This window comes from Contarinia nasturtii, unplaced genomic scaffold (assembly GCF_009176525.2).
Source record: "Contarinia nasturtii isolate CC-2019 unplaced genomic scaffold, AAFC_CNas_1.1 Cnas_scaffold_187, whole genome shotgun sequence".
In the NCBI taxonomy this organism is placed as follows: Eukaryota; Metazoa; Arthropoda; class Insecta; order Diptera; family Cecidomyiidae; genus Contarinia; species Contarinia nasturtii.
Genome location: NW_022197544.1, coordinates 2,099,351 through 2,119,634, shown reverse-complemented (window position 1 = coordinate 2,119,634; position 20,284 = coordinate 2,099,351). Strand labels below are relative to the sequence as shown.

The window sequence follows — 20,284 nt, the reverse complement described above, 5'->3', positions numbered from 1 at the left end:
TAAAAACGGCAAACAGTGATATAGACTATAGTGGTTATATTCGCAGTCTTTCATTCTCTGCATATATTTGGTAGAAAAGTTTTTGGGTCTGTATTTGATGATTATTTTTAATGACAAGTTCATATTTCGGCGGAGCCAATTCCCAATTGTCGTAGATTAAAAGAAACTGAACACAAATGAGAAAAAAAGAGAAGCAACAACAACCCATTGAATGCGATTTGAAGATGACACATAATATAATAGAGAAAATGAGAGGATTGTGTATGACATGAACAGCTTTAATATCATCATTTATTGCTATGTTTCATTATTATGACGATAGAAGGGAGTATCCCATATATTCATCGCTTCTGAAATCAAAACGAATGTGGTTGTCATCGTTCATATTTGTTGTACAAGTACTCGTTTGCCGTACACACGCCATACAAACACAATTATAAGTACAATTTTATCGAAAATTGTTGTATTTTCAATTTGGACAATGATCGCTTTGGGCCAGGCCCAAAAATTCATTTTCCTTGTTTACGATATTCACTCATTTATATTACTCCATCCAGCTGTGAATTTTATTAGTTGCGACGCCATAATTCAATCCCAATTTCAAATTCACACAGACATTCTCTCTTCCATTCTCCCTCTACATATACACAATAACATGTATAAAATGTTTATATTTGCGAAAAGTATTGCAAACAGAGAAAACGATGACGACGCAACAACAACAACAACACCAAATTGTCAAATGTGCGGAGGCACCGAAACGGAAATAGACAGGCACACAAATTATTTTATTTTTTGTGCAAATATAACACAACCATTGAAACTAATTTCCAAAACGGAATTAATTTAAACAAATTGTCGCTGCAGGACACATATACTGCTACTGTATATATGCTGCATAGAAATTATCCATTTAAAACCGAGTAACACACTGTTTGGCGTATGATTTTTCGAACGCCCAAAAATATAAACGACAAAAACGATTTTCTGTTTGCTAGAAAAATACATTGAATTCTCATATCTCCCACCACTCTCACTCCATCTCTCTCTCTCTCTCTCTCTCTCTCTCTCTCTCTCTTTCCCTCTCAATTAACACAAATGGTTTGTTAACAAATCCATTATTTAAAAAATCGAAATTCGATTTTATTAATCGAATCAATTTGATGAAGTTTCAATAATTTGTCGCAATTTTTCATGCGTTTCATTCGCTTTGTTGGTATAAATGGTGAAAGAGAGAGAAAAATATAGAAAAAAAACGATGAAAAAACAAAAAAACAGGGTAAAAAATGAGTTCAGTATTGCAAATTGCTGATGTACGTAAAATTTGTTTGAGTTCGTAAAAAAATCAAATATGTGAACTTTAACTCACAACGTCATATTTCGTTCGATATATGAATTTAAACAATTCCTCTGTTCATTGTTCCGATGTCTTTTTTTTCATTCTTTCTCGTACTTTCGGTCTGTGTTGTGCCCTTTCTTGACACATGATAACAATAATGTGAAACGTGCAATCCTTGACGTTTTCATATTGGGTTGCATTTATTCTTTGACTCCATCGATATAGATGGTGTGGATAGATGGAAATATGTGAAGAGCATATCAAAGAAAACACTTCAAATCGGTTGTTTTATATGAGTTGAGCGTTTTGAACGAGATAGAGAGAAATATGATAAATCGACATATCGACGAAGTGGGAGTGTCGGCTTTGCAACCAAATTGCTTGTTGTTGAGAGCGAACGATGATTTCAAATCGATTGTAGTGTGTTTGTCATTCATTCGATTGAGAATAAAATTTACTCTCAAATGTCGATATTTCAAAACATATTCTCTGTGTCTGTGTGGCAGCAGTTGTACCGTGACACTGTTGATTTTTTTCCCTTTCTCTCTCCTATTTCCCATTTGTGGTCGAAGTCATATATGTTTTGTATGGAGGAGCATTTGCTACTGATGGGAGAACAAAATATTTTCCCATTATGGATTGGCGAAGCAAAAATAAAAATGGGAAAATATCACACCAAGTGTTTCGTGATAGAAAGACAAGGTCGGTTTGTCATCAGTTAGTTTCGCAAAAATAAAACAATATTGAAAAAAAAAAAAAATATCAAGTGAATGCAGTCAGTTCCAAAAGCATTTCGAACAAAGGCAATGCAAAAGGAAACCAAGATGAAAACACACATATTCAACTCACATAAATAAGCAACTGCAAAAAATAAGAAGAAAAAAATGGGAACAAGAGCGAAAACAGTGAGGCGACGAGGTGGTGAGGTAGACTGAAGCATTTTCAGTATGCCAGATAATAATGGAGTTTGTCATCCAATGATAAGTGATTTCCAATTCAGTATTCGTTCGACAATTTTGTCTTGTTCGTCATCCATTGGCATCTTTCATTTCCATTGTCTACATATACAAGTGTGTGTGCGCACAGTTCAGAGCGTGCAGTGTTTGATGTTCGCCGTTCCAAATGCGAGATCGCACATCGAAAAGTAAAAAAAGAAAAGAAAACGAAGAGCAAACGTATGACGAAAAGCATTGTCGCATTCTGTATAGCACGGCACATAATAAAATCCTCACACTTTTCTCATTTCAGTTGCCTTTGTTGAGAGCCATGGCACAAATAAATGCATGTGGTGTCAGGCTTTCAGAATAAAGCTTTTACCAAATGGCCAGAAAAGTTAACTGTAACAACAACCAGCCGCACCAATAAAAGCCAATGGTATATAAATAAAAGGACGACCACGATGAAGATGAAGACGAAAACAGAAAAACCGAATATATCTAACTTAATTGAAAATCAAATCATGTATCTCCTTGTTCGTCTTGCTGAATTTGTATGAAAAGATAATACGCGGTTGTGCGCGCGTGCGTTTGTGTATATGCGTGATAATTCATTACGTCGTTATAAAAATGGGCTTCAATTTATCTCGTCGCCGTTTGCCGCTATTCGTCTATTTTGTATGTTTGTGTTTGTTCCAAATGATGGAAATTAGAGGTTGTGCTGAGGAAATTCATTTTTATTTTTTGGCCTTTTTCGTTGTTCATCTGTTGTGATTGAATTTTTCTGAATAGCACACATCGCTGCAACTTTGGATATTGTTACAAACACGAAATGAGTAACGCGGATTATTTTGACCATTGATCCATGTCTGATTTTCAATGAGTCAGCAACAGTTGACACATAATAGTTCAACATTGGCAATGTGCAAGATTGACACATCTGAGAGAGAGGGTGAGCATCATCACAATGTGCCAACAAAACTATCAACGATAATTCTCTTGATTAATAAATCAAACAATCACATTATTAAAAGCGTCCACAATCCAACCACCAGATCTGTTTACCTTTCGAATTTTCGACCATTGTGTGACATAGCTTGAGCTAAGCACTAAAATCCAATTGAACATTAACAACACAATGCGGTCGCCCTTTATCACCATTTCATTACGGGGTTTTTGTTTATTTCACAATTGTTCCACAACACACACACTCACGCACACAAATGGTCGACAGACCGTGTGTTTCTATGAGCAACAACGGCAGCAAAAGAACAGCAATCAAAACAATCTGCAACCGCATTAAGTTGAACAATAATTTGGATTTGCGTTTTTCGCATTTCGAATTTGTACATGACAATTTCTGGTCGCTGCCGTTCGGAATTTGATTAAACTAAATTTCTATTCGGTTTCATTTCCGTGTAAAATCTACTTCCGTCCGTCTTTACTCTGTGTCTCTTTGTTTCGCTTTCTATACGTTCCTTTCCGTTTGCTTCCAAAAACGAAATAGAGAGAGGGCGTGTAGAAAGCACAAAGTCTCTATGACTTTAACTTCAAGTGGAGTTAAACAACATGAAAATTTCAATACAAACAAATCAAGAAAAGTTTGGCTCTACAAATGGTTTTGTCTGTATGCATATGCTCCGTTGTACGAATAATCGCCGGTTGATTTCAAATGTTGTATTTTGGCGGCCGAATTTGCTGTTTTTGGGGTTGGAAATTTTATTGCAGTGATATACAAATTAGACCAACAGTTAATATTAAATTGTGAAATCAAGTCGCCAGCCGTATGTATGCCATAAAGTTTTCATTACATTCACTGACAAAATCACGTACAATTATATAATCAGAACTCGTATTTTTCTCTCTTTCATCGTTACTTTTTATTTGTTTCAATTGAAGCCGCCCAACTTGTGGCCTTTGTTACATTAAGCAAACATTTGTTTTTTTTGTGAACTTACATCGTATATTGGCAAGTTGATCGATACTTTCTGTTCGTCGATTCAATTAAACCGCAGTAATGCAAATATATAATTTTTGTGCTGTCCGAATTTCAAAACTTGAAAATTCTCAAACCGAACAGTACATTTTTCAAACGGTCGTGAAATTTTCAGAGTTTACTTTCATCATCCGAACAAACTTGGCTACCGGTTAATTAACAGAACGAAATAAAAAAAAATGCAACAAACTTGCACTCAGAGACGAAAATTGTCAAGCACACGCGCTCTTAGATGGCTGTTCACATACTAAATTCGAACCAAAATGCACATGAAAATTTCGTGCAGTGTGTACCGCTGTTCAAAATCCATTTCACATCGTCTTTGAGTGAGCGACATGGAGAGCTTTTTCATTTTTGTATGAGTCATATATTGTGTGTGTGCTGGCTGGCTACTCGCATCCGCAAGCAATTCAATTGGATTTCGATCTATACTCTCTCTGTCTCACTCACTGATTGTACATTGTTCTATACGTATAAATATATATACAAATCGTCGCGGATTATATGCTCTATGCACGCGTATCGTCCTTTGCGTGAATGTTTTCATCGATATAACTCGATTCTAAGTGGATACGGAACATTCGCACATACAAACACATTTTACACTTCACATAAAGACGACCAGAAGAGCATCGCTGGCTTTTGTTTCGATTCAACTAAATCAATTTCAAAATCCATTGCGCCACTAAAACTAGTTATACTGTTATCGCATTCATTTATATACGCGATGGTTGCATGTGTATGTATTTTGACTGGTCAAATCGGTGTTTTGCACGCGTTTGATGTTGGATTGGATTATCCATGGTAAATGCCATTTCACTCGAAATTCGATGTAGTCCAATTTTGTGGTAAATTATGCTTCTGTTTCAATTTCACCAAAAACTGCCAACCATATTAACGAAAAACAATTAAACCAGATTGAAATGTGTTTGTGTTTGGCCGAAATATCAGCTGTATCAAAATCGTCAATTTGCCAACTAAATACCAAACAAATTGAATCGTTACATCGATTTTAATTGATTTTTGAATGCGTATCACCCGATTATAGACGGTCGCGCACCGATTTGCAAATCGACTTTTGTGAATAGAACGTACCCAATTATGTGAAAAAGTAAAATGAATGCGGTTTATTGCTTCCACTTTTACTACCTCAATTGAATTTATAAGCAACGCGTGAACGTTTCGCTTCATTTCACAAAGTCTTTTGTCGATTTCAGCGGTCAAAATGAAATTTTAAGTGCGGCCCAGTGTGTTGTCGTTAAAATAAAGTGGTAAACAAGGCATTATGAACCGAAACAAATTTCATATAATTTTCTGACGCCAGACATGCAGTATTCCATACATGCCGCGACAATCAGACTCGGTCTCTCTTCGATTCCGTATATGTAATATTCTACAGTTGATTCATTAAAAATGGAAAAAAAAAGAACAAGAAATAAAGAATGCCATAAATTAAAAACAGAACAGAACAACGCAGAAGAGAGAGAAGGAGAAAGATATCTATCAAGCTTATTAGCTCCACTAAAATGAATATATTGAACACATTATATGTTGAACTACGAATCCAGATTCACATATCAATTTTCATTTTCAATTTAATTTTGTTTGTTCGCTTCACTCCATGTGTCATATGCATGCGCACACTAGAGTGTATCACAAAATATATAGATTGTCTCATCGTTTGCATCATTTAGAGCTTTTAATGGTGAATCAAGTGAACAACACCGATGAATCATTAATGGATTGTGACATTGCGTTATTTAGCTCTTAAGCTCGTCCGAGTTCATTTTTTTTGCTTATTTTTCATTTGTGCATAAAAACAAATAAGAGAAAATTGAAAATACAGCTTTTTTCCTACTCTGTTTGTCATATAAATAAAAACTTGGCATTAAAATCGGTCAATGGTTTTTTTTTCGGTTGCCAATTTGAATTAGTAAAATGAAAGCAAAATTGAAACAGGTCGGTACATTTGACTGCATATTTTAATAAATCTCCGCAGTCAAAATGGAATTTGCCGATTTGTTCTGTATTTTTTAGGACGAAAGATATGGAGAGAAAACAACTCATTCAAATGTTTTTGACAGCTACAATATGCTCTCTATCTGATTCAATAAAAACACGACTTGCAAATATTATCCTTGCCTGAGAAAAAAAAACAAGCACTGTCACATCATATATTTGACGGATGAGTTTAAATGTTGTGAAAAGCCGTGAAGAATAATAGCACTGAAATTGTTTATCATCGAGTGTAGTGAAGGTGACAAATGTCGATGAATGCAGTCATCAGAGGAAGAATCACACAAATTTCTGAGAATAATTCCATATGAATACGTCTTGTTATTTTCTAACGAAAAACATAATTTTGTAGCACTTTAATGCGCATTTGATATATGTGTGTGTGATTTTAACCTGAATTCTTCTTTTTTTTGAGCGTATGTTCGCTTCTCAATGAAAAGTCATTATATCATGATTTGCTTTGTAAAACTTTTGAATGTTCTTTGTTATTTATTCATTTTTTTTTATTAAAATTGGCAATACTTTGTATTGTTTATCTGTGTTCAACGGGTTGTTATGTAGACCGCTTTGAGTTATTTTTTCTTTTAAGAACACAATAATTCTGTTTGTTTCTTCAACCAATCTTTTTTTTTTTGTTCGTTTTCAAACAATTTTTCTACATATTTTCATTTATAGTCGTTCTTAAATGTTTATTTTGTTTTTGTTTAAGTAAAAAAAAAAAACGAAGCAAAAATAACAAGTTGATAGCTCGTTGAATCATATCGTATATACCGTGTATGAAAATTTCGCTTTCAATTTTCGCCAAAAATTTCTTTTTTACTTTGTTCATTTCATTGTTGTTGCTTATTTTTCATCATGCTTGTGACGTAATTCTTTGTGTACACCTTTTCTATGCTACCGTTTGCTGAGATGTTCTCGTGCAACTGATACTAAATTCATAAGTTTGTACAACACAATTGAAATGTGTTTTTTTTTTAATTCAAAACATGCTACAACAATAATGACGAGACGAGAAAAAAACGAAGGATTCTTGATACCAAAAGATAAGTGCGAGTAGAATAAAGAAAAAAGAAAGAAGAGAAACGAATGCACTGTATACAGTACTTGACGATGTCGCTTGTATATACTTGAAAATTCATTTAACAGATTTTTCCATTAGCATTTGACAAATTTTTGTTCATTCACATGTCAAATATAGCAAACACTTTAATCGATCTTATGTTGTCTGACACATTGAGCATTTTTGCGTTATCATTATTTTCCATGTTCCGCAAAATTCTCTATCTATCTCATTAATTCAGAAGGAAATAATGGCACGGTAATTCATGAACGAGGAAACCGAGTGTGAGAAAGAACCATTGAATCACAATCAAACAAACGCGTCCGACCGCATTAAAATTACTTGATGCTGACTGCAAAAATTAAAAGGAAAATGGAAATAATTTTGTGCTGAATGGTAAATCGTTGTAAGCGAGACCGAAAACGAACAAGAGATAAAAAAGATGGCAACAGAAAGACTGAGAACAAAAAAAAGAACAGAGATAGCTAGAGAGATAGAGAAAGAGAAAGCGAACGAATGTAATTCAAGTATGTAATTTTCATGGTGAACATGTGCGGAAAGAGCATTAATTGCATAAGTTTTATCAAAAATGTATGTGAACGAACGGAATGATATACTGTATAGTTTGAAATGACGAACAGCATACTCATGGGGTTGTTGTCGGTTTTGCTCTATATATAGTGGTAATATACATTGAATTCTCATGTCGGACACACCATGTGCGTTTGCAATAAATTCAATTGCGCTTCATTTTACAATTCGGTATGTGTATATGAGCCGAGGCTCGATATCTCTGTCATGATACAAAGTGAGAAAAACGGTAGCGCATATCAAGGGAGCTAAAAAAAATAATATAAAGAGAGAACGAGTCAAATCATTTTCGGTTTGTATGAAATGTGAAGTGAATTCAACGCATTCAGTGCACGACGTAAATGTTTGATATGGCAGTGATATTACAGCTTATGTAACCCTAGGTAAGTTTTATGTTTTTCACATGGCAACTGTTTCCGACGTTCCTGTTTGACGGTTTTCTACAATTTTTTTCCTCACTGTTTTCGCGCTCGTTTTTTAGGTTTATATTGTTATTATTATTATTATTATTTTTTTGCTCTCTTCGTAAGTGTGTGTAAAATTCCTTGCCTTTTTCAGTTCTGGCTCCGGTGAATAAGTTTTTATTTTCCGTTTCGGTCGCCACATCATGTATTATAGCGAACAGATTTAATAAGTTTGTACGCTTGTCGTCTTGTTTGTACATTTCAATGTAATACGCTTTTACCGAAGCAGCAACAACGACAGTAGCACCTAGCTTTGGTTGTATTACAGAAAAAATCCATCTCAACATTGTATTAATATTGCATCGTAAACTAAGCTGCGCCGTACACACTATTTTCCATTGAAGTTGGATCCTAGTTTTCGCATACACAAATTCACTTTCTCTTGTTCCTTCTTTCGCTCGCTCCGTCGTCCGCTAGCTCGCTATTTTCATTATTTGTTCCGATTTACAAAGTGACGCGCGAAATATCGAAGACGTGCTTGAAAAAACGCTCGATGGAATTCTTCAATTCGCACGAAAATGCAAAAGATATGGCAAAATGGCATCGAACGAGAACGGGAATTGAAACGAGAGAAAAACAGCCGCAAATCGCAACTTTAGCGAAACGATTGGCGAGAATGGTGTTTGTATGTTGGACGTTATGAGCCGAGGTGGTGGGTGATTCAAGAAAATGAGCACGAAGTCGTGTGCTTTTATATCATGTATTGCTGGGTATTAGACGGGGATTTATTTGGTTTTTTTTCCCATTGGTTCGCAGTCTTATCAAGAATTCCATTCCGTTTCATTCGTTCTTGGCGCCTTAGTTCCAATCCAAAGCTTCATTTCTTCAAACGATTCCAAACATTCGCAACAGGATACATATAGGCGCCGCATAGAATTATACACGTATATTTGGCATAGTGGCGTAGCTGAAGGTAGACCTTAGTAACGGTTCGAATTTTATCCCAGTTTGTCCAGCCTGCATTTTCCCATTTCACACATTATTAGATTACGATCAACACAGCAGAATTTATACTTAATTAAGAGCGTACATTGATGCACTATATGTATAATATATATTCAGTGACAGTGACTACGTCTTATGCAAACATTTTTCTGCAGCGCATATATTCATCCATTTGTGAGTGTTTGCATGGTTTTCGCCTTCTCTGTTTTAGCCCAAATCTAGTGTATATACACGACATGCCCGTTTTTTCGTCTCCTTATTAAAAACAATAAAGAAAATCTTCCGTTTCTTTTATGACATGATATTTCGTTTTACGTGTGTCACTTGAATTGTTGAACATGTTGGTTAGCTACCAACCACCTTCGGCAGTGCAGCCATTTCAATGGCTTTTTTGTGGCAATTGAACCACGAACCAAATTGACAGATGTTCCGACATTATGACAATAAATGGGTGATGTAAAATCAACCAACATTAATTATGTAGTTAATTCAAAAATGTAAATCGGACACAAAGTAAAACCCCCAAAATGATTTTGTGATTGCAAATCATGGTACACTCAACGATATTCACAAGTGACGGCCTAAGAAGAAAACAATAACATACAGAATATTCTGCAAAAAGACGAATACAAATTTATGTGAGCAAAAACCAAATACACAAACAGACAGCGCAAAAGTAAAACAGCCTACTTACATGTGTTTCTTATGTAAGTAGGCTGTTTTACCTTTGCGCTGTCTGTTTGTATATTTGGTTTTTGCTCACATAAATTTGTATTCGTCTTTTTGCAGAATATTCTGTATGTTATTGTTTTCTTCTTAGGCCGTCAAGTTAAAAACTAAATTCGGAAAATGTTTTCAAATGCAATCAAATCGTCTGTAATTTCAATTCACTGTCGATCCTCATGGTGTGGCAATGGTGCTATTTCGCACAAAATTTATTGAAAATCTGTGATGAAGGTTTTTACAATTTAAACAAAAAGGAAGAAGCGCCCAATTCTATGTCGCTACGCTAAGGTGCACACAGCGGCAGCAAATTAAAAAATGCTCACACCACCCGTCGTTAAAATTCCGCAATTCTCAACTTATTTCAGATTAAAATTTATTCGAACCAACTAATTTTCCCATAGGAAATCTTGGTTGTGCACACCACCCAACCATGATTGTTCGCACTATATTAAATTTTGACGATTGAAATTTATGAAGAGCAATCGATATCAGATAGCACAGCGAAATGTATTTGTATGTTTATATGGCAAATACACAAATGTAGAGAAAAAGAAAAAAAGATTCCTCTTACGATTATAATTTCAATTTCATGGCTTTGCGTAACGGACTCATTGTCCCCAGAGTTTTTGGAAATAGTCACTTTTTCGGCCTAGGAAGCTACAACGGCGACGACGACAGCGATGGCTACAACGAAAAAACACATTCACTTACGGCAATCAAGAGTCCGGGGGCATCACGTACACAAAAATACAGACGAAATCATATTCTTTATCCGATGAAAAGGATAAATTACATTTTGAATCGTATTCAGCCCAAGCATCTCGTGTGTTTTTTTTTTTACAAAGCTTTCATTCTCTTTTACACATTCTATCTGTGCTTTCCCTTTCCAATTTGGCCACTAAATGGTTACGCTTTTTTTCGATATGTGCACCATGTCAGAGAGGATCAAACGGAGGTTTTAACTTGATTTACCTGGAAAATTTGTTGCGATTTACAAAGTTCGAACTGTATTGAGTGTTTAGACGCTTATAAGCTTTAACCTAATTTAATCCTGAATCGTTCATATTTCCGCAATTTATTTTTTTTGTTCGCCATGTTTTCATTCACTTTTGTCGAATGCAAGCAAGAAACGACGCATGAAAGAAAAATAAACGCAAATCACTTCTTACCTTCGGCGTTCGTTTTATCTTGAACAAAAGTGAATGTGTATGGAAGGTTAAAAAAAAGAACGAAATTCTAATCTCTGCACTCAGTTTGTTGTGATGATCCATTAAGTATCATTATGAGTGGAGATATTGAAAATGCTACAGCGTCGATTCACACACACGACATGAAAAACGCAAAAAAAGTAAATGAACGATAGAGGGCAACAAAAAAAATGAAAAGCCGTGCTCACTTTTTCACGTTGTTCGTCATCACTTGTTTGCTTAGACAAATTCCATTCGGGTTGTTTTTTAACTTTTTGGAATTGGTTCGTTGAATTTCAATCGGGCGAGAGTGCGAACGCATAACACAAGGCTTTCCCATCAAAGATCATGTTGGTCGGACATTGAAAGCACGAAACGGACATTTGGTTTTGCCATTACATATTTTTTTTTTCGGGGTAAAAGCTTTTGTGAACGTGAAACCAAAACACATCACAAGAAAGAGAGGTGCTACATAGACGCATTCACGTGTTGATGCCAGGGAAGAGAAAAAAAAATTCTGATTACGAAATGGAAATAAAAACTTATGTAGCATTGCACATTTTCGTCACTCTCTTACCGCCCAAAAATTAAATAGAAAAACTTTGGTTCGATTCATGCGCACGTATGTGTCTCACGCTTGTTTTCCATTAACTCGAATGTATCTCATTCGATGTCTTGTTCATTCTTGATGTTACCAACCACGCGATTCATGTAAATAACTTCATTCGAAGCTATAATTTTTGGCTTGATAAAAGCAACTTGTCCACCACCATCACCATCTTCATGTACGTACCATAAATTCAAGAAACAAGCACCGAAAAAGGTGAATCAGAAAAGCAAACGACAAGAACGAAGAGGATAGCATTTTAGTTGCCATGTGAAGACAAGAATAAATTGATTGAAGCAAAATTCTGGAGTGCGTCAGTGACTAAAATCATAAGTGATTCACAAGGTTTACTTTTATATGCGATGTGATACGTGTATTTTTTTGTGTCGGCGTTTTGTACCTGATGCTCATTTGCCCATCCATACATGCACACACACAAATTTCAATTTATTAGATAAGTTCGTTGTGCTTTTTTTTCTCTTCTCTCTGTTCTTTAACTTTAAGATTGCCTGTGTTGCCAATGCTTCTTTGACAAACGAAAAAAAAAATGAATTCAGTTCGCTCATTTGTACTGGGGGAAAAAATCCAAGTGCTATTATCCTTTGCAACGAACGAAGGCATCTTCATCATCTCTTAATATGTTATGGCCAAAGCGACACCGAAACTCAAATGAAAATTTATAAGCGAACTTTCAACGAACTGAAACCTACACTCACATTTAAAAAGAAACAAACGTGAGAAAGCAGAAAATCAGAAAATATAGCAGACTCATCTCATTACTATATTATTTGTTTAGACGAATTTTGGTTGTTGTTTTTTTGATTTCGGAGACAGAGAGAGAGAGAGAAAACTTTTTGAAGGGAACAATTTACTGAATAAAAGTCAGTTCAATGGAAACGAAAGGAAATTGAAAGAGTAAAAAAAGAATAGCCGACGAATGAGGCAGCGACCCTGAGCACAGTGACAGTACATATATATTTTGTGCATTCGTAGACAAAGCGTAAATCAAATTTGATAAAATATTGTAATCTCTTGATACGCCTCTTTGAGCTTGGATCAAATTGGATGAATATTACATATTGTGTGACACGACTTCGCAGCACACATACACTCTGTCTCTCTTTTTTTCTCGCGCGGCATACTTTTTGGACTGATGTGGACAAATCGGCAAAACAAAATCAAAACACATTAAGCCATTTTGTACGCCCTACATTCATAAAGTAAATCTCAACCGCACAGATTATGATAAGCACGGAATATATTGTGGTAGCACAACAAAAACAATTCCAAGAAATAGAGGTATATACTTTAAGAGCAAAATAAACACAACAAACTGCAAGAAAATGTTTCGAAATTAAGTACATTTGGTGACGTGACGACCTGTAACTTCCATCAACTATGCAAATTTGCAGAGGATAAAAACAAAAGAAATCACGAAGTAAATCCATAAAATCCGTATGTTTTCAAATTAGTAATACAATGTCAAGCCGATTGTGTATTGTATTGCATAAGCAAACGAAAACAAAAATAAAAAAACACAAAGAATATGTAACGTACCAACCCGCATTTTTTGACGACTACTGACATTTATTGAATGGTTATGACATCAGGATTAGAGCGAACTGATGCGATAATACTGCCAAAAAAACCATTCGATCATCCAATTGTGGATGAGAAATGGTCGCAAATTTATCGTTATTTCCGTTGTAATATCAAACATCATTGCGTGATCTCGGCTGACGGAAGACACACACTCACAACTTTAAGCTTACGTAACTCATATGAAATACACTTACTTTCGCACAAGGCAATAGTTTCTTCTTTTTTTTTTTGTCGATTGGCATAAAAACTACCTCTTTAGTGCTATTGCATGTCGAAATATTTGCGGTGTTCAGTGTATTCCGAGAATGCGATACAGAAAGCAAATGGACTAAAATGTATCGAAAAATCATTTTCTCTCTGTGTCTCTGTCTTTCCGTATGTGCGTATCCATATGCAATACATAGTGTCATTTTTCGATTGTGCCGACCGAATAGCATGTGGTTTCGATAATGACCGCTCATCAAAACATATTGGATTTTCATTGCTTTGAATGGCACAGGTCTCGTACCGATCGGTTTTTGGTGTGGTTTTATGAGCCTAATACGCATCATGTAAACACTCTATCGCACAAACTGACCAGGGCTAAATGGAATCGAAGCAAACAACAACAGCAAAAAAAAACATAGTATATATAATTTCATTAGCATTTAACGCTTATATTATGCTGCCGAACAGCATTTTACTTCGTTTCAACGATGTTGATGTGTGTTGCTTTTTCAAATGTGACTACGTGCTATGTATGTGTATCATGTATATAGACGAAATCTAATTTTCATGAGAATATTTAATGTATGCTTGAAGATTGTGTCGACGTCAGTCAGAGTTATCACCAGCATGCTGATCATCAGCAATGAAAGAGAGAGCGAAAGAAAAACATACACACAGAAAACATCCAATTATGGGGCATTTATTTTATTCTGACGTCCAAGAAGAAATATTTCACTTTTAAATGAAAGAAATAACCGTATTTTTCGATAAACTACTTTCCGCTGCGATAATTTTCATTTTGCGTAACAAACAATTGAGCTCATTGTAAAATTGGACGTTCATTAAGAATATGTATTCACAGTCATTTACTTTGTGCCGCAACTAGAAGTGAACAAAGACTTTATTGCGTCAGCATGAAGAAAATTCCAGAACCCAGTTTGCCTCAACAATGAAAAAAGTTTTGTTAGTGTGTATCACGCTTGAAATCGATTCGAATATTGCGGCCGTAATAAAATGGAATGTGTAGACAATAATTTAAATAGAGGTTTGCATGCTCTCTCATTCGTTCCATATTTAAAAACAATATCTTATTCGACTCCCTCACTGTGCTCTTCAAACAAAAACTCAATCGATTTGGTTCTGGATTTAATGTGATTACACTTTTATTTCTAATAAATTTCGCGAATTTCTTTTCCGATGTTTCGATAATCTTGACAGTTGTATCAGTTATGTGTGTGTCTCTGCGAGAGAGAGAGAGAGAGGGGGGAAGTGATGAAGAGGGAGAACATGAGATAGAAAAAGATGAATTTTCACCGAAAATATGGCCATTGTTTATGCATATATTATCTTGCGATTGAGTGTTGTGTATGAATATATGGGTTCATGGCCAACCAGTGTTTGCGTGTGTATGTCGGATGCAAAAAGCGGCTGACCAAATTTTATGTGCGAATTTATTTTGCCCAATCGAAATTTATGGGCTACGCGAAATCGTTTTGTGGTCCGCGATAAATCGTCGCGGACCGGTCGTCATGATATATAAAATGCAAAGTATGTGTGAAAGAGAGAGAAAGAGAGAGAGAGATAGTGTGTATTCACTTCCATGTTGCATTGAGTAAAAGTATGAATGGAAAAACGGCCCTTAAATTTATGCACATCGCAATAGCATTCAAAAGCGGAACAAGCGGTAAATTAAATGACTGTATTTCATTCTATTTCCTATTTGTAATAACTAGAGTACCCGGGTGGCCGGGTGTATGTGTGTTGAGTTTTCAATTTTGTTTGACGCTAGAACGAGGCAGAGGCGAGAATGAATGTAAAATCCATTTATTGCTATTTTCACTTAAAATCGCCGTGGTCAGTGTGTTTCATGTGTATGTATGTGTGAGTGCTTTTTGCACAATAAAGTCACCGTCAACAATCTAGTGCACACTTTTCTCAGCTCAACTCAACTCTTGCCGAAAATATAAATGATATTTATCGTTCGGGGTTTTTTTGTGATGCGCACAAAAAGCGTGCCAAACTCAATTTTCAAAGTATGTAATGGTCGATGTCAGTTCGAGGTTCGAGTTTAAAGCTCAACACTCTTTAACCTGCTGTCTCTCGGTATGAGGTGTATCGGAAGCTAAAGCTACACGATGGATGGAGAGTGAGCGAGAGAGAGAGAGAGAGAGAATGAAAGTTTAAATGATTTCCGTCGTATCGTTTCGTCGGTTAAATGTGAAATAGTTTCCTTTGAATCATTAAAATGACATTAGAAAGATAAAGCAAACTGCTTCTCTTACAATTTCATCGTCGTCATTTTGTTGATAGAAATGAAACAGAGTAAATGTAATGCACACCACACATTTGATGCACACGTTTAGTTTCATTCCAATACAGAGTGAACAAAGAACATGATAAACACACACACACGTTTTAATTATGCATTTGGGTTGATTGTGGCAGTGACTGAATGGTGGCAGTGTTTTTTTTCCTTCAATCTACAGCTGCACACCGAACGAAGAAAACAAAAACCATGTTAACCAACTCGAATGCATTATAAAAACAAATGGAAAATAACAAAAGAAACAAACAGAAAACTTAGACATTCACGGCAAAATCATCATCAAACGGTGAAGAAAGAAAAAAAAAACAATATTTAGAGCATAAGCGACACAAAAGCAATAAGAAATGTAAAAATGACGAAACAAAAAATAGCATACACACAAAATGCATGAATCGTGAATTCGAAACTGAACGTGAACATTTTGAACGAGTGTGTGTGTTCGTGAGTCGCAGGCAATATAAGGGAACATCCAAAAACTTTTCCACTCGGTTACGATGGATGTTTATCATATGGAGACGTTCCATGGTAACACATTGAAAATGCAAGCACACACACATTTCGTATCGATTATTTTATTATCTTCGTTTCTTTTGTTTACTTTATGTGTGTGTGCGCCTCTGTGTGGACTCGTTATTTCTTTTTCTCACTTTGTGCACGAGAAATTGCCATGAGAGAGAGAGAGAGAGAGAGAGAGAGAGAGAAAGAAGAGAAAGAAGAGAAAAATGAAACCCGAATATTTTATTCGAATACATTTTCTAATACCTAATGTCATCGATGGAAAATGGTCACAATGGGGCACTTAATATGGAATGCGTTGAAATGTGCAGACCAGCGCGAAAAGTGTGTGATTGATGTGCAATGTGGAAATTAGCCCCTTATATACGGAAAACTCTCCATTACATTCTCTATTCGATGGGCTTAGTGTTCCCTTCAAAATCAATTCGATGAGAGGTAAAAGTCACCGTCCGTCGAACGTGAAAACACAATGAAACGCCATATCAATTGCAAACACATACATTTTAATATAATGACCGTCAATTCTATTTATGTTTTAAGAATTATAACGAAAAATCCAACGACCGAAACTTATTTACTTTATTACTTGTTGTGTCTGTGCACTTGGGTATTTGATCGGAAATAATTTTCAATATTTTCGTATTGGATATCACGTTTTATATTTTCTGTTCTCCATTTTGTCTCAATCAATCATTCAACCCTCGACACCAATACGAAAAATGAAAATAGAACAAGAACAGAGAGAGAGAGAGAGAGAGAGAATACAGGTCGACGTTGAAAGGTACAACGCACAAAACCCATACACACATGAAAGAATGTAATGATTCAGGAAATTTTCAAACGAATGACGAAAGTTCGGTTCGTATTGTAACGTGAAACGTGTTACCATGAAAGTAATTCACATGACCGTTTGCATACAATGTAAAATGCAAATTGAATATACCATTTTGGATCGAGTCGAAATACTTTTCACCGATGTGTTCTATATAATGCAATAAGATTATCGCTTTTTCTCTCTGTCGTCTAATATATTGGGGCTGCATGCGGTGTTAAAGTGAACAAATACGGACGAGAGGAGGGTTAGACAGACACACCGAAAGAGATTGGATAATGGGGAATAATGGTCGATTTCCACATATCATTCACATGATTTCTCATTCACACACAATTACAAAAATTCAAAAATGTTCGAACGGGATGACGTATGTATTCGATACGATGTGTGTTAGCGTATAAATGAAATGGTGTAGCATGGTATGCTTTGACACCATAACAACAGAAATCTGAACATTGGGAACATGTCAAATGTTAAACGAATGAGTTAGAGGACGAACGAGTGCACACAAGAGCACGAGGCAACCAAATGCCTGGGAATACAAATGGTCAATGAAAAATGCAACGCGATTTTGTGTCTTATCAGAGAGAGAGAGAGAAAGAGAGAGAGAGAGAGAGAGAGAGAGAGAGAGAGAGAGAAAGAGAGCGAACTGGGATTTATGTATATGCAATTTCCAATCGGAGAAAGAGCTCGCATTTATTTCTTTTGTTTCTTTATTTCCTTGAGGAAAATGTATGTCCCAGCGTGTTGGTTGCGATTGGAATTGATGCAACCTCTCGTTTTCCTGCATTTGTAATTTTCGAAATTTGTTGCAATTTCGTAAAGGCGGGAGCGCATACAGTGTGCATTGCATGATTATTCGTGTATGTGTGTGTAAAATATAAAACCAAAAATGTTGTAGAAAGAAAAGCATATGTACTTACATGATCCATGGCCCAGCTACAGTTTTACGCTGATTTTATTTTATACCGATGAGCAAGAATAACACGTCTGCAATAACAATGGCAATAGCAAAAACACACAAACTCAAAACGTGGTGAAAAAATAAAACAGATTCTTATCAAATAAAAATATGCGAAGGAACCAGAAATCGAAGCAAGTCTAAGCACACAGTTGCTCTAACCAGCGAAGCTGACACCATCAAAAATGATTCGCACACAAAAATGTCTATTGTAGTGTTTATCGTCTTAGGTTTGTAGAAAAATAAGCATCCAACACAAAAAAAAAACGAAAAATTAATTAGCAACAGAAAATACACGAAAGCCAATCGAATGATTTTTTTTCTTCTTCTCCTTTTCAATGTTAAAATGCGTTATGTGATTAAATATTTTTTTTTGCCTATAAAATATGTTGCCTCTTATTAGTTGCCAATTCAATATTGTAAAGTTGCATTTGCAAAATAGAGATATATGTGTAGATATGAAATATAGGCTTATGTTATCACACAATAAACACTTACACGCGGAAACAATAAACGTCTTCTTCAAATTCTGATACCGTACAGTACACACAGATCGCGTACTGTATATTTAAAGCGTTTTTTTATTCGCCCTCTCTCTCTCTTTTTCTCTTTTCCTGAGTAAATCTCTTCGGCTGCTATATTGTAAATACGATAAACCACCAATAAATGTCGATTATTTCACACCGTATATATTTCGGACTAAATTCGATTATTAACACTCTGCTAGCCTCGTGGATTCATCGAACATGCTCATTCACTCACTCACTCTCACTTGAAACAAATGGCCTTTAGAAGCTTCAATTAACTATAACACTGTTATATATTGCATACAGTTTTTATGTTCAATGTACTTGATATGGTTTCTTTGTGCCGAAAAATGCTTTTTGTCCTTTTTTTAAATGTTATTATTTCTTTTCTCTCCGTCTCTGTTTCATTCTCTTTCTCTGTGATTTAACTTTTAATGCTGGCAACTACTTGTCTAAAGCAACCTTCCACATCCACGGCACACACATCAATCCCGATGAAGTTGGTGTTCTTTTCTTACATAAAAATGTGCGTACCGTAGTTTGTTCAATACCGTTTTTTGTTTCGTTTCCACAATTCCGGGAGGAATTTTCTGCGTTTTTTTTTTTTTGGTTCGATTTAGAAATAAATTTTATCGAATATGTTACGAATGTGTTTCACTGTTTTCACACGTTTGTTTCCATACAAGTGAATCGCGTTTCAAGCGTCACAGTATAATGTGTGCTCACACTTTCCGATCGGTTCAACAACAGAACAAACTAAATCATAATTTTCAAATCGACAGAACAGAATAACCACCACCACACATAGACGTCATCATCGTTGGTATCACACTCGTACTCTGGTGTTGTTGTCGTTGCGTATGCGAATATATTAAATGGTTTCCATTCTATTCTCATATAGTAATCAAATGTCAGTGGTTTTTAGCCAAAAAAGAACAAATGGCCGTGTTTGTGTGTAAGTAAAGACAACACTCGTTCAATGTTCGCTCCATCTTTTTCAAACATAAAACCATGCTTTGATACCGTACATGTGCATAACAGAGAAAATGACATATAAACACAAACGGATGCGCACTGTAACGGTTCGGTTCGCTACATATCCCGTTATAGACATTGTGTAACATACCATATGTGGATACAATACAAACAAACATCCGAAGCAGAAACAGTTACGAGTACGCTCGCGCAACACATCCAAACATCGCATCACCGCGCGACATATAGACAGACACAATATTTACACATACGAATGCACACAATCATCGCGTGCATATGATGGCGAAAACAAAAGGGGACATACTTACTGAATTAAGGGAACATTTTTTGAGGAAAATGAAATGAACTCATGTTCCAGACATTTTCCCAAAATATTCCATAGATGGCGTACAATGGAAAATTTATTGGACCTATCTGTTGTCGATTCAATTCAGGGACACACTTTTTT

General features: G+C 35.6%; 1 protein-coding gene across 6 annotated transcripts in view; it reads right to left on the bottom strand.

The window, feature by feature from the left end:
- Positions 1 to 19,692, bottom strand: part of LOC116352304 (protein Fe65 homolog) — a 46,041-nt gene extending 26,349 nt beyond the window's left edge. The window contains exons 1-2 of one of the 6 annotated variants that reach the window (XM_031784795.1): positions 18,812 to 19,692; positions 18,276 to 18,342 (exon numbers count right to left, since the gene is read on the bottom strand). The gene's annotated coding sequence lies outside the window, so the exon portion shown is untranslated. Of the gene's footprint in view, positions 1 to 4,232; positions 4,478 to 18,275; positions 18,632 to 18,811 lie in introns of those variants that run through there. The other 5 variants (XM_031784797.1, XM_031784799.1, XM_031784801.1 and 2 more) reach the window with 5 other exon arrangements.
- Between the last annotated feature and the right edge of the window lie 592 nt (positions 19,693 to 20,284).